Source organism: Staurois parvus, unplaced genomic scaffold (assembly GCF_062004578.1).
Source record: "Staurois parvus isolate SC_StPar_1 unplaced genomic scaffold, SC_StPar_1.0 ptg001302l, whole genome shotgun sequence".
Classification (NCBI taxonomy): Eukaryota; Metazoa; Chordata; class Amphibia; order Anura; family Ranidae; genus Staurois; species Staurois parvus.
Window position 1 is genome coordinate 2,714,861 of NW_028319098.1, and position 12,280 is coordinate 2,727,140.

Sequence of the window (12,280 nt, forward strand, 5' to 3'; positions counted from 1 at the left end):
CCCCATGGGGGGCATATTGATCCAATGGGTTGTCAATGGTAGATCAATTCCTTCCTATTAGAAGACGTTGATGGGGAAATAAACCGATCATGAATTGGACCATGTATGGTCAGCAATCCTCGCCCTCGATGCGATCTGTCATACATGGGCGATCTGTGCCTGTGAGGATCTGGACTGACCCGGGATGCTTTGTTATCCTGCTGTACAGACTGCAGTCATCACAAAAGGAACGTGTCCGTCCCTCCAGTCCCCCATACATTTCATGACACAAAGATTTGCGGCGCTCCCAGCTGATCCCAGCTCAGCCTCCTCATCGCAGCGCAGCTTACATCGTATTACTGACAGGGGAGGCACAGCTCCTTATACAGAGGTCATGCCTGGCACCGCTGGGCGTGTCCCTTGTGCTGTGGCCGCGCCTGGCTCCTCCCCGCTGTGAATATTCATGATGTGATTGCTGGGCTCAGCCCCTCCCCTCCTGGCAGGCTTGGTGGGCGGGGACAGAAGTGTTTGCAGGCTGTGGTCGGATCGCCTATGAGAAGGGACAGGTGCAGTGCTGGACACATGTGCTCCGTCCGGGGCTCTGCATAGGGCGCTGTGTGCTGGAGGGGGAGCTCAGCCTCATCTACTGCCGGCTGTCCCCATCATGTGACTGTGTGTGGCCCCCCGGGGATGGAGTGCACTGACTGGTAAGATCTCTATATGGGGGGGGGACTGCAGAACTGTACTCTCTAGGAATGCTAGGACCACGGCAGTGTACTATGTGGGGGCACTGTCCTCATCACCACCCACATCTCTCCATGGAGGGTGCACGATCTGCTGCAGAGGGCTTCATGTACCTACCGACCAATCATCTGCCCACATCCCTCCACACCTGAATCTTATTGGCTCCATACCTCCCCAGTCCAGGGGGGCTGATCATCTGTCACCATATAAAGGTGGGGGGCGATCAGGAGGACAAGCTGTTCAATTGTTACATTGATATATCATAGAACACCATCACTGTGTAATGTCTTCACTTTGGGGGAGATTACCTAGAACTGATGCAGCTGTGCAGAGTAACCAATCAGCTTCCAGCTTTTATTGGCAAAGCTTAAATGAACAAGCTGAAGTTAGAAGCTGATTGGCTGCCATGCACAGCTGCACCAGATTCTGTGCTCTCCAGTGTAGGTACATCTCCCCCTATGTATCACTGTATGCAATGATTTACACTGCAATGACACCGGGTTGTACAAGGTCACTTCTGCTGTGTGTCCCCATGTCACTGTATGAGTGTGACACCAGGAGATCCCAGTACTGGGGGTGAGGATGGTGCAATGTGCTGGAGGGATACTGCTGAGGTCAGCAGAAAAGATAAGGTGATGGCTGATAAACAATGTTCAGCTTGTGTGATCCTTCATGGAGCAGTTTTCATCTCTATAGAGGAGAAATTGGTGCCTGATGACATACAGTACATGGTCTGTGTGTGATGGTGTCACTGATGAAAAGATGAAAGATCTCTATGGAGGTGAGCTGTCACCAATGGAGGTTTCTCTGTCTACTGACAATTCGCATATGGTGTGAGGTCTGCCATCTCTGTTGGCTTCAGTAAGTTGCCTTATCTAAGAGGGTGTGGTTTTATATTATTTATATATATATATATATATATATATATATATATATATATATATATATATATATATCTCTATCACACACACTTTATATATTGGAAATCAATGATGAATGCAATGTTTTGTCCTCCACCATGCCTGTACACCTCTTCAAATTGGGAGTGGTGTGTTTTAGAAATGACAGCTACTGCCCTCTGCACTGTTGGGGTCCCAGGATCTATTTTATATGGTGGGCAGCATTGCTGTAATCAGTGTGATTTCTTTGGTCTGCTATGTATCATGATGATATCATGCATGTTGACTGTTGTGGGCTCTTCAAACAGCTTTCCAATCCAATGGGTCCATTGGTTTTTCAGTTGAACCTTAGCAGGAGCTCCATGCAAATTGGTGGGCAGGACAGAGTAAAACAGATGTGTGTCCATTTACATCTACCTGCCTCCATAGTCCATCCAGCTCCAGAAAAAAAAAATGAAAAGGTCTGTGCCTTATTCCTTTTATTTTCGAAACCTTACCATGACAGATTGGAGGTAGCCTGTTGTAAACAGACGCAAGTCAGCGGTCCATAGATCCAACACAGGTCCACAAAGGTGGATAAAATGCAGACAACTGAACAGGCACAGATGTCACAAAAGTGTCCTGTTCTGCTCCATTGCAGCAGGGGATCTGTTCCTGGAGCACACCCATGTGATTGGACCTTTCAGGCTCTCCATACACCTTACAATCGGATTGCACAGTCTTCTTTGGATCTATCAACAGGTATGTAGTGCAAGAGCCTGCTTGATTGAATAGTTCTGGTAGGTCTTCATATTAAATCTAAAGTTGATTGTATGGTCAGATTGTACAGTGAGCTTATGGAACACATCTAAGAAAAATAAGTATTTTCACTAGACACACGTTAGAACTCGTGTTTGGTCATCAACAGTTATACATCACATCTCTTTCTGATCCGCTCACTTCTCTTGAGCTTGAGTGAATCAGAAAAAAGTCTTGTTATGTTAAAGTGTTACTAAACCCAGGACCCTGCATTCATTATATCTGGTCTCCCACAGTATACAGACCATGAAAGTGCGATTATTTTCGTAAATATAAACTGCTAAATATCTTTTCATGAGCAGTCACATAACTTCTATCAGTGTCCAGCAGAGCACTAGCTAAAGCTTGTAAGAGTTTTCTTTCTGCTCCTAAGAGGATGCAGAATCCCTGACTTCTGTCTGGACAGTGGTGATTGGCCCTGTGCTGATCACATGCAATCTCCCAAGAAAAAAAAACCAAACCTCTCTAGCAATACACACCAAACTGAGCATGTGCTAATGCCTACGGTTCAGTCTGTCTTATCAGGAGATAAGAGGTGGTCGCTTGAAAAAGGGGAGGAACAGAGAAGACAGGATAAAATGGCCTTTGTACACAATGCAGAGGATTAACCCCTTAGGTTCCACAGTGAGTATACCAAGCATGCTTTACTGCATATACAGACTGATTTTACTGTTGTGGGTTTAGTAACACTTTAAAGAATAGGGTAGGGCTTGCCCAATATAGAAGCATGTAAGCTGTGCTGTCTGTATGCAGTAGTGTAGGGCACAGACACCATCTTTTTAGGGTGTCAGCCATTGGAATGTATGTTTTCTGATTCTTTTAGAAAGCAATGGAGTAGTGTTTTTCTGGTAATATTAAAAGTGGTTGTAAAGGCTCAAGGTTTTTTTATCTTTATCCATTCTATGTGCAGCAGATCCCCCAGCCCCAATACTTACCTGAGCCCCATTGTGATCCAGTGATGTCAACAAAAGCCTTGACTGTCCCAGGTCTCTGCCTCCTCATTGACAGTCACATAACTTCTATCAGGTGCTGTCAATCACAGCCAGTCAGCCAATGAGAGACAGGGGGCAGGGCCAAAACTTGGCTCTGTGTGTGAATTGACACATGGAGCAGCGGGTACCCCCATAGCAAGCTGCTTACTGTGGGGGCACCCGACAGGAGCGAAGGGCCAGGAGAACCTTCCTGCACTACTTTTGCCAATTTTGGATGCAACTTGCATAGACATCTGTGCCTGAAGTCACAGAGATGTCTGCAAGTCACACCCAAAGTCACATTGACATGCAAGTTTGAAATTGTGTGACTTTAAGTGAAGTTGCAAAATTTTTAATTTGCATGCTGTGTGAACGGGGGTTAAACCAACATAATATAAACTATTAATAAATGCTGTATTACATGCTGCTGATATTCCCTCAGCCACTATGGGATTTGTTTTCTGTATTCTGCAAAAAACTGGTTGATCCTGCTGCTCTCTATCTCCACCCCCTTCTGTCCATGTCCCCAATGCAATTGGGGACTTTGCAGAGCAGTGTTGGCAGCCACTGCACATGCTCAGTTTTCAGTGAGTTTCTATTCTGAGTATTTCCTTCTTATCTCATCTGAGCAGCCCATGTGACTTTAGAATCACACACAAAGGGGTATACACAGTGGTGACAGCCCACCCCCTCCCTCCTCCTCCATGCCCACTAACCAGCTAACCACAATGGGGGTGGGATATTACATCTTTATGGCTGGAGGCTTTACATCCCTGTTATTCTAAGACATAGGCTGGAGGGATGTATACCAGCCTGTGACTGGCAGAAATCCACCCACACCATGTTAATGCCAAAAAATAATACATATTTGATTTCAAATATATATTTGTATGATCATTTAAAATAGTTTATTGATATTAATTTATTTTTACCTTGTTTCCCAAAAGCTGTTTTTTTAATATTAAAATAATTACATTGCCATCATCAATATACAGAAAGAGAAGTGATAATGTGAATGTGTATTTAGTATTACTTTTCACAAACCAGAACAATTCATAAATGAGCATGATGACGAAATGTGTAAAATTCTCTTTAAATGGGCTGGTGATAAAAGTGGTCTTCCTAGTTCATCAGGTTCTTAAATATTGTGTGCTTCTAAATATTGTGCATATGATATATGTACTCCCTAAGGAGCACTTCTCTTGCCAAATGTGAGTTAGTGGAATTACTGACTTGATCTCTGACCTGACCTCCACATTTACTAATGGTGTTGGTTGCTAAGGTGAAACCCCTCTTATGATTGTTTTTTTATATATTACAAAGGTCTTAAAAGGCCTCTTTGCAGATTCTTACCTGTCTTTGTTCTATAGATATTGAGACAAGCCACGTCCCAAATTTCCTCTACCTTGTGTACTCAGGTGACCACATCTATTGTCCCATTAAAAAGAACATCTGCTGGGAAATCAGGGAACCATCCAGGCAATTATATTTATGATTGTGTTCTGTATACAATAAAGCCCCTAGGGGCCATGGTTGCAGGAAAGAAACATTTGATTCTTTTTGTTATTTTTATCTAGTGGCTGTCACAAACTTGGGCATTTCATTCTGAGAATATTGTGGAAAGATGCATAGTCCGACGTTACCGGCAGTATAAACCTCGTGACAGAATTGTCAGCAGATCCAGAAATATAGACGGCTCATAATATATGTGTATCTGGACTTTTCTGAGTTTGGCTGTTACCCTATAGAAGCTCCCCATTGGTCATTATGATTGCCCATCAATTAAAGGGCTGACAGGGAGAGTAAAGCCGTAGGAGGTTCCTAAAACTAACATGACTTCTGTAGGGAAGCTGAGATTTGCACAAAACTTCAGCTGCCTGTGTCCTTTGGATCTGCTGATTTGCAGTGCAGTAAGGTAACCTCTACATATAGATTTCTATATATATTTTTTTTAATACGTCTTTTGACTTTCCAAAATATGTGACGTGTACATATGTATAAAAGGGACTCAAGCGTGGTTTTGTGGTCATCCTTTTTTCTTTTTTTTTTATCTCTATCATGGAAGATCCAACATAAAATCAGACTTTAAGGCCGTTTACATTTGCACTAGCCCTCTAAAGAGTTATTTGCTGTAGATCGTGTTTCAGAGGGCATTTGACAGGTGGTGAGGAGGCCTTTTGTCACATCCTCATTTGCCAGTTTTAACCTCTAATAGTCTGCACCACAATTGTATGGTTGCGGTGAAGTGCTGTGGGCTGTTAGGGGTTGGTGGATGGTGTGGCTCCATTCACTTGAATGGGTCATGTTTGGCAGACAGAACTGCCTGCCAAATGCATTGAGGGGTAGTTATGTTAGTGTTGTGACATGTGCACACCCCTGTACAGCTGCGTTTGCAGCTTGGGGGGGGGGGTTCAACCACTGTTTTTTACCCCCCCATCCTAAAAAAAACCCAAAGTTTAAATGAAGCCGAAGGGTTCAATAAGATGGGCGATCTGGGGCAGATAGGCTTTAGTGTTCACAGGTAGCTAATCACAGCTTCTGGATGTAGCAGCATTCTATGCTATGGGTACATACAAGTAGGCCAAACAAATACAGGCTGACGGCAATGTCTTCGTAATGACCAGGGTAGCAAGCAGATAGCATCTCTAACATCCTCACTTTATATTGACGCCCCGGAATGTGTGACATGGTTTAGGATTCTGTATGCTTGCGACCCTCAAAGGCCTGTAATTGGTAAAGTGTATATGTTCTAGCTACATACAGACTGGCCTGATTAACTGCGGGCAGTTTGTGAGCAGAAACGCCGTCCCTGGCTGCATACTGCCTGCGTTCAAAGCCTAACCACATGTAACAGCCCGGATGAGCGGCAGCAGTGCCTGTCATTGATTTGTGCAGGCTGCTGTTCACAGTGTGTGCATGCCACCAATAGAAATCCTCAATTTTTGCCTGCATTTGCCACAGATCACCCATCTCAATAGGTGCTTATACCTAGGCTGATAATAGAGATTTTTTTTTTTTTTTTTTGGTTTAATAAGTGGGTTGCTATTGTATTCTGATGGTGGGTAGACTTCCCCACCATCAGAATACAGTGAACAACACCGCCGGCTATAGCCACCAGTGTTGATTGAGAGAAAATTTTCCAGCACGTTGGTTGTACACAATCAATGGATCGACTAGCCTGCCCAGACATGGATCAAAATTTGGCTGGTCCCTGCTAAACTAGCTGAATTGCAGGCTATGTATGGTTGGTTTTAGGCAAGACAATCATGAAAAGTAGATTAACTCGCAGCGTTCAACTTATGTTTATTTGTTAGTGGTTTGTTATCAAATGTAAGTTACTGTGTGTTACTGCACTTTGCACATCCTTATTTTTCAGAAATAGGTTGTTTTTTTTTGTTTTGTTTTTTGTTAGCCAAGTGTTTTGTCATTTTACACAGCAATTTGTAAATAGGTTCTGGTTGGGGTTGTGGTCTGAGTTGATGCTATCTTTTGTAAGTGAATAAAAGCTAAGCTGGCAACTGAGCACATGAGAAGCTCATTATTGTCTCTGGCAACTCCTTTTATTTTTTTTGAAAGGGGAAACATGCATTTGTACATAAAGAGCAAAGCAAGATAAAGAAAATCCAAATTGTATGCATTTCATTCTGTTTGCAAGGTTCCTGCTAACATCTGTCATTCAATTTTAGAATAAATGTATGGGGGTCCTTACATTGGTGGCCGTAGGTCCATAGAGCAGGCTTCTTCAGATTATCTTCCCAGCACCCAGGAATCCCCAAATTCTTGGCACTCTGTTATACAGATATCAAACACATGAACATGAGCAGACATTTGCGCAATATACATATTACAATCTTCGTACAATCTTACCAAGACTATGTGATACAAAGACCGACCTAAGCTATTGTCAAATTTTGGCAAACATGTAGGCCCTAACACTGCATAATTGTTGGTAGGTCTAAAGGAGATTGGACAATTAGATTGTAAAGTGTTTGGTGATCTTATGCCGACCATAGATGAATCGAATCTTGACCAGTTCAGCCGGGGGCATGCTGATTGTACCCAAATCAATTCTGCGATTAACTTAGGTACAACTAGCCTGTTGGATTTTTTTTTTTTTTTTGCATGCATTTACTGCCGGCAGCTGTAGTCACTAGCAGTAATCATTGTTTTCTGCTGGCCGGGTAGACTCTTACTGCAAAGCACGTTAATGCATGAAATACTGAATGTTACCAAATCACAACAGACCAGAAAGGTGTGAAGGGGGTCTTGAAACTTAGCAGACAGGTGCACTTTCATTATATGCCAAGTATGTTTAGGAAAATATTTTGTTCCCTTAGGGGCAGGTTTAGATGTGTGATCGGGGGAAGTAAATACAAGCATTTGAGCAGTGGTTTTTATGCCCTCCGACCGGCTACGTAAACAAGGCTGTATCAAGAAATGGGGAAAACCTCCTGCATTCAATCCTACTAAACTAAAAATAAGCTGCTATACCTGCACCTTATTACCTAAAGTGGAAAACCAAAATATAACAATCAATAAGTGTAGTGCTCTAAATCTGAACATAAAAAATGTGACATAATGGTGAAACAAACCGCGAATCCTAATGATATAAATGAATGCTACAATAGTGCAACATCACACGATATTGTGCAGATGGTGGAAATAACTGATATTAAGCCCCCTAATACAGGGGATATACCCTATAAAACAAGTGCTCAGTGTCAACACACTCTATTCATGACCATAAATAAACCGCTGAAATCAGAAAAAAATATATATGCAACAAGTGAGTATATACAGTCAGGTCCATAAATATTGGGACATCGACACAATTCTAACATTCTTGGCTCTATTACAACACCACAATGGATTTGAAATGAAATTAACAAGATGTGCTTTAACTGCAGACTGTCAGCTTTAATTTGAGGGTATTTACATCCAAATCAGGTGAACGGTGTAGGAATTACAACAGTTTGCATATGTGCCTCCCACTTGTTAAGGGACCAAAAATAATGGGACAGAATAATAGTCATAAATCAAACTTTCACTTTTTAATACTTTGTTGCAAATCCTTTGCAGTCAATTACAGCCTGAAGTCTGGAACGCATAGACAACACCAGACGCTGGGTTTCATCCCTGGTGATGCTCTGCCAGGCCTCTACTGCAACTGTCTTCAGTTCCTGCTTGTTCTTGGGGCATTTTCCCTTCAGTTTTGTCTTCAGCAAGTGCTTGAGGTGATTGTAGCCGTATTAGTGCATTTGCGACAGAAACAATTGAGTACTGTCCGTGATACTTTTTTTATTTGCACTAACATACAATTTTGAGGACAAGCTTTCGGGGTATGTCCCCTTCTTCAAGGTCTAAGAGTACTGCTTAGACCTTGAAGAAGGGGACATACCCCGAAAGCTTGTCCTCAAAAATTGTATGTTAGTGCAAATAAAAAAAGTATCACGGACAGTACTCAATTGTTTCTGTCTTCAGCAAGTGAAATGCATGCTCAATCGGATTCAGGTCAGGTGATTGATTTGGCCATTGCATAACATTCCACTTCTTTCCCTTAAAAAAACTCTTTGGTTGCTTTTGCAGTATGCTTTGGGTCATTGTCCATCTGCACTGTGAAGCGGCGTCCAATGAGTTGTGAAGCATTTGGCTGAATATGAGGAGATAATATTGCCCGAAACACTTCAGAATTCATCCTGCTGCTTTTGTCAGCAGTCACATCATCAATAAATACAAGAGAACCAGTTCCATTGGCAGCCATACATGCCCACGCCATGACACTACCACCACCATGCTTCACTGATGAGGTGGTATGCTTAGGATCATGAGCAGTTCCTTTCCTTCTCCATACTCTTCTCTTCCCATCACTCTGGTACAAGTTGATCTTGGTCTCATCTGTCCATAGGATGTTGTTCCAGAACTGTGAAGGCTTTTTTAGATGTCGTTTGGCAAACTCTAACCTGGCCTTCCTGTTTTTGAGGCTCACGAATGGTTTCCATCTTGTGGTGAACCCTCTGTATTCACTCTGGTGAAGTCTTCTCTTGATTGTTGACTTTGACACACATACACCTACCTCTTGGAGAGTGTTCTTGATCTGGCCAACTGTTGTGAAGGGTGTTTTCTTCACCAGGGAAAGAATTCTTCGGTCATCCACCACAGTTGTTTTCCGTGGTCTTCCGGGTCTTTTGGTGTTGCTGAGCTCACCGGTGCGTTCCTTCTTTTTAAGAATGTTCCAAATAGTTGCTTTGGCCACGCCTAATGTTTTTGCTATCTCTCTGATGTTTTTTTTTTTGGTTTTTCAGCCTAATGATGGCTTGCTTCACCTGTAGTGACAGCTCTTTGGATCTTATCTTGAGAGTTGACAGCAACAGATTCCAAATGCAAATAGCACACTTGAAATGAACTCTGGACCTTTTATCTGCTCATTTTAATTGGGATAATGAGGGAATAACACACACCTGGCCATGGAACAGCTGAGAAGCCAATTGTCCCATTACTTTTGGTCCCTTAACAAGTGGGAGGCACATATGCAAACTGTTGTAATTCCTACACCGTTCACCTGATTTGGATGTAAATACCCTCAAAGTAAAGCTGACAGTCTGCAGTTAAAGCACATCTTGTTCATTTAATTTAAAATCCATTGTGGTGGTGTATAGAACCAAGAATGTTAGAATTGTGTTGATGTCCCAATATTTATGGACCTGACTGTATGCAACAAGTGAATCTAAATGAACACATCACTCAAAATTATATCTTGTATAACAAAACGTGTGTCCACAACAATGAATGCAAACATGCAGGTGAATCTTGTGTGTTTGTAGGCTCTGGTGATGACTCCACACACAGCTAGATTGGCTCCTCACCTCCTTGCTGCGACCCTAAAAGGGCCTAAGTGCCTTATGGATCACTCCTGGATCCCCCTGGGTTGTTTGCATTCATTGTTGTGGACACTGGTGGCACGTTTTTGTTATATAAGATATAATTTTCAGTGATGTGTTCATTTATATTCACGTGTTGCATATATATTTTTTCTGATTTCAGCAGTTTATTTATGGTTATGAATAGAGTGTGTTGACACTGAGCACTTGTTTTATAGGGTATATCCCCTGTATTAGGGGGCTTAATATCAGTTATTTCCACCATCTGCACAATATCGTGTGATGTTGCACTATTGTAACATTCATTTATATCATTAGGATTCACGGTTTTTTCACCATTATGTCACATTTTTTATGTTGAGATTTAGAGCGATACACTTATTGATTGTTATGTAAACAAAGCTGTGCAGTCACTCAGGGCTATACAATGCCAAGGCTGTGATGCTTTCCTTTGGTGTTCCAGCAAAAAGTAATCCCGTTACATTCAGCGGGCAGTATCGCCACCTAACGAGACCCATTTTAGTTAACTGGGCTGTGTCTAAACCTGTTTTCAGTGGTTGCAGAAGGAAAATGGATGTGGCTTTACCGCCAACCCCCCCCTTCCTCCAACTGCAAATGTATACAAGCCCTTCCTGTTCGAACCCCCTGTAAGACTGCTTTTACATTGATGCACTGTGGTTTACCCACGCCTGTCTTCCCTGTGGGTTAGCTGCACTTTGCCATAGACTTTAATTATATATTGCATGTGTGGTACCTTTCTGGAGATGCACTGAAACTCCTGCATTCAGTACAGCCAAGCTTCAGGTACACTGCGTTGCACCTGTGGATGAGTGTGAAAGCAGCCTAGTAACCCTTTTATAGAAGTGCTAATATGCCTATTGCAAAACGGTGTTGTTTATTAAACCAATCTTTTTGTCTTTTAGCTTCTGCTGGCATTGCTAGGCTGTTAATAAGGTTCCTGTCCCAGGCCAAGTGATCCCAAATGCACTTCGCCTGGGACAGGACTCAGTGCTACAGAGGAAGCATTGGCTGTTGATGCGTCTGTTCCCTCTGAAGCCACTTGCTTCCTCTGGCGTTGGCTCTAATCCACTCTGGGATGGCGGATCAGCAACCCGTGATCTGGGCTTGCTGATTCACCGTCCCATGAGCATGAGGCCACTGGCCACATGTGGCCCGTGGGATCCCGGTTGAGCACCCCTGCCCTACAACAACTAGCTTCTTACATGCCTAGACTACAATAAAATGACCTATGGAATCAGATTATTGTAGATGTGTAATGGAGCACTCATTTATTTGCCTTGCTTAGGTGTAGATGCAGGTCCATTTAGCTCTTTGCCCTACAACTCATGGGGTTCCTGGATATGCATATAACTGCCTGATGAGGCAGAGGTAGCTGACAAGTGATCTGCAGCCAGAGGAGGGGCCCTCCACTGTCAGAACTGACGTGCAGTCAGCCAGGCTGGAGTCTAATAGGACACAGCTTCTATGGAAGGCCCAGCTTCTGTGGGTTGCACCACCCTGATAGCTACCAAAGTACTCCTGTTCAAACGCGGTGGCACTTCATCCTTGGATCTTAGATTCCTCCATTTGTGTACCTGTTACCAGCGCTACCCTGGACTCCACTATGAAGAATGCTGTTTATGAGAATAATTGCCAGCAGTGTTCTAAACTGTTTTACTGATGTAGTGATTCTTGGTTTAACTCTACATTGTGATAGAACCTTATAGAGACTATGCTATGCTGTCATAAGTCACCCTGAATGAGCCACAGAGACATTGCTGCAAAGAGTCCATGTTTGTGCCGCTTTTGTAATCTGATTTTGTATTATTCTGCTCATTCTGACCCAAATTTGCATTATTGATGTTAACTTTGCCCTGTTTTGTTAATTGCAATTTAAAGATAATCTGTCTGATCAATCGGCCGATTACCCATTCTGTTACAGGTGATATTTTACATTCTACACCTTTGTTGATCATATGCCTCTGGCCAGCAATGTGACCTATTTAAATTC

At 42.8% G+C, this 12,280-nt stretch overlaps 1 protein-coding gene across 2 annotated transcripts in view; it reads left to right on the plus strand.

The window, feature by feature from the left end:
- The first annotated feature begins 497 nt into the window (after nt 1–497).
- The window catches only part of PAG1 (phosphoprotein membrane anchor with glycosphingolipid microdomains 1), a 303,358-nt gene continuing 291,575 nt past the window's right edge, over nt 498–12,280 (plus strand). For both annotated transcript variants that reach the window (XM_089660997.1, XM_089660998.1), the window contains exon 1: nt 498–686. The gene's annotated coding sequence lies outside the window, so the exon portion shown is untranslated. The remainder of the gene's footprint in view (nt 687–12,280) is intronic.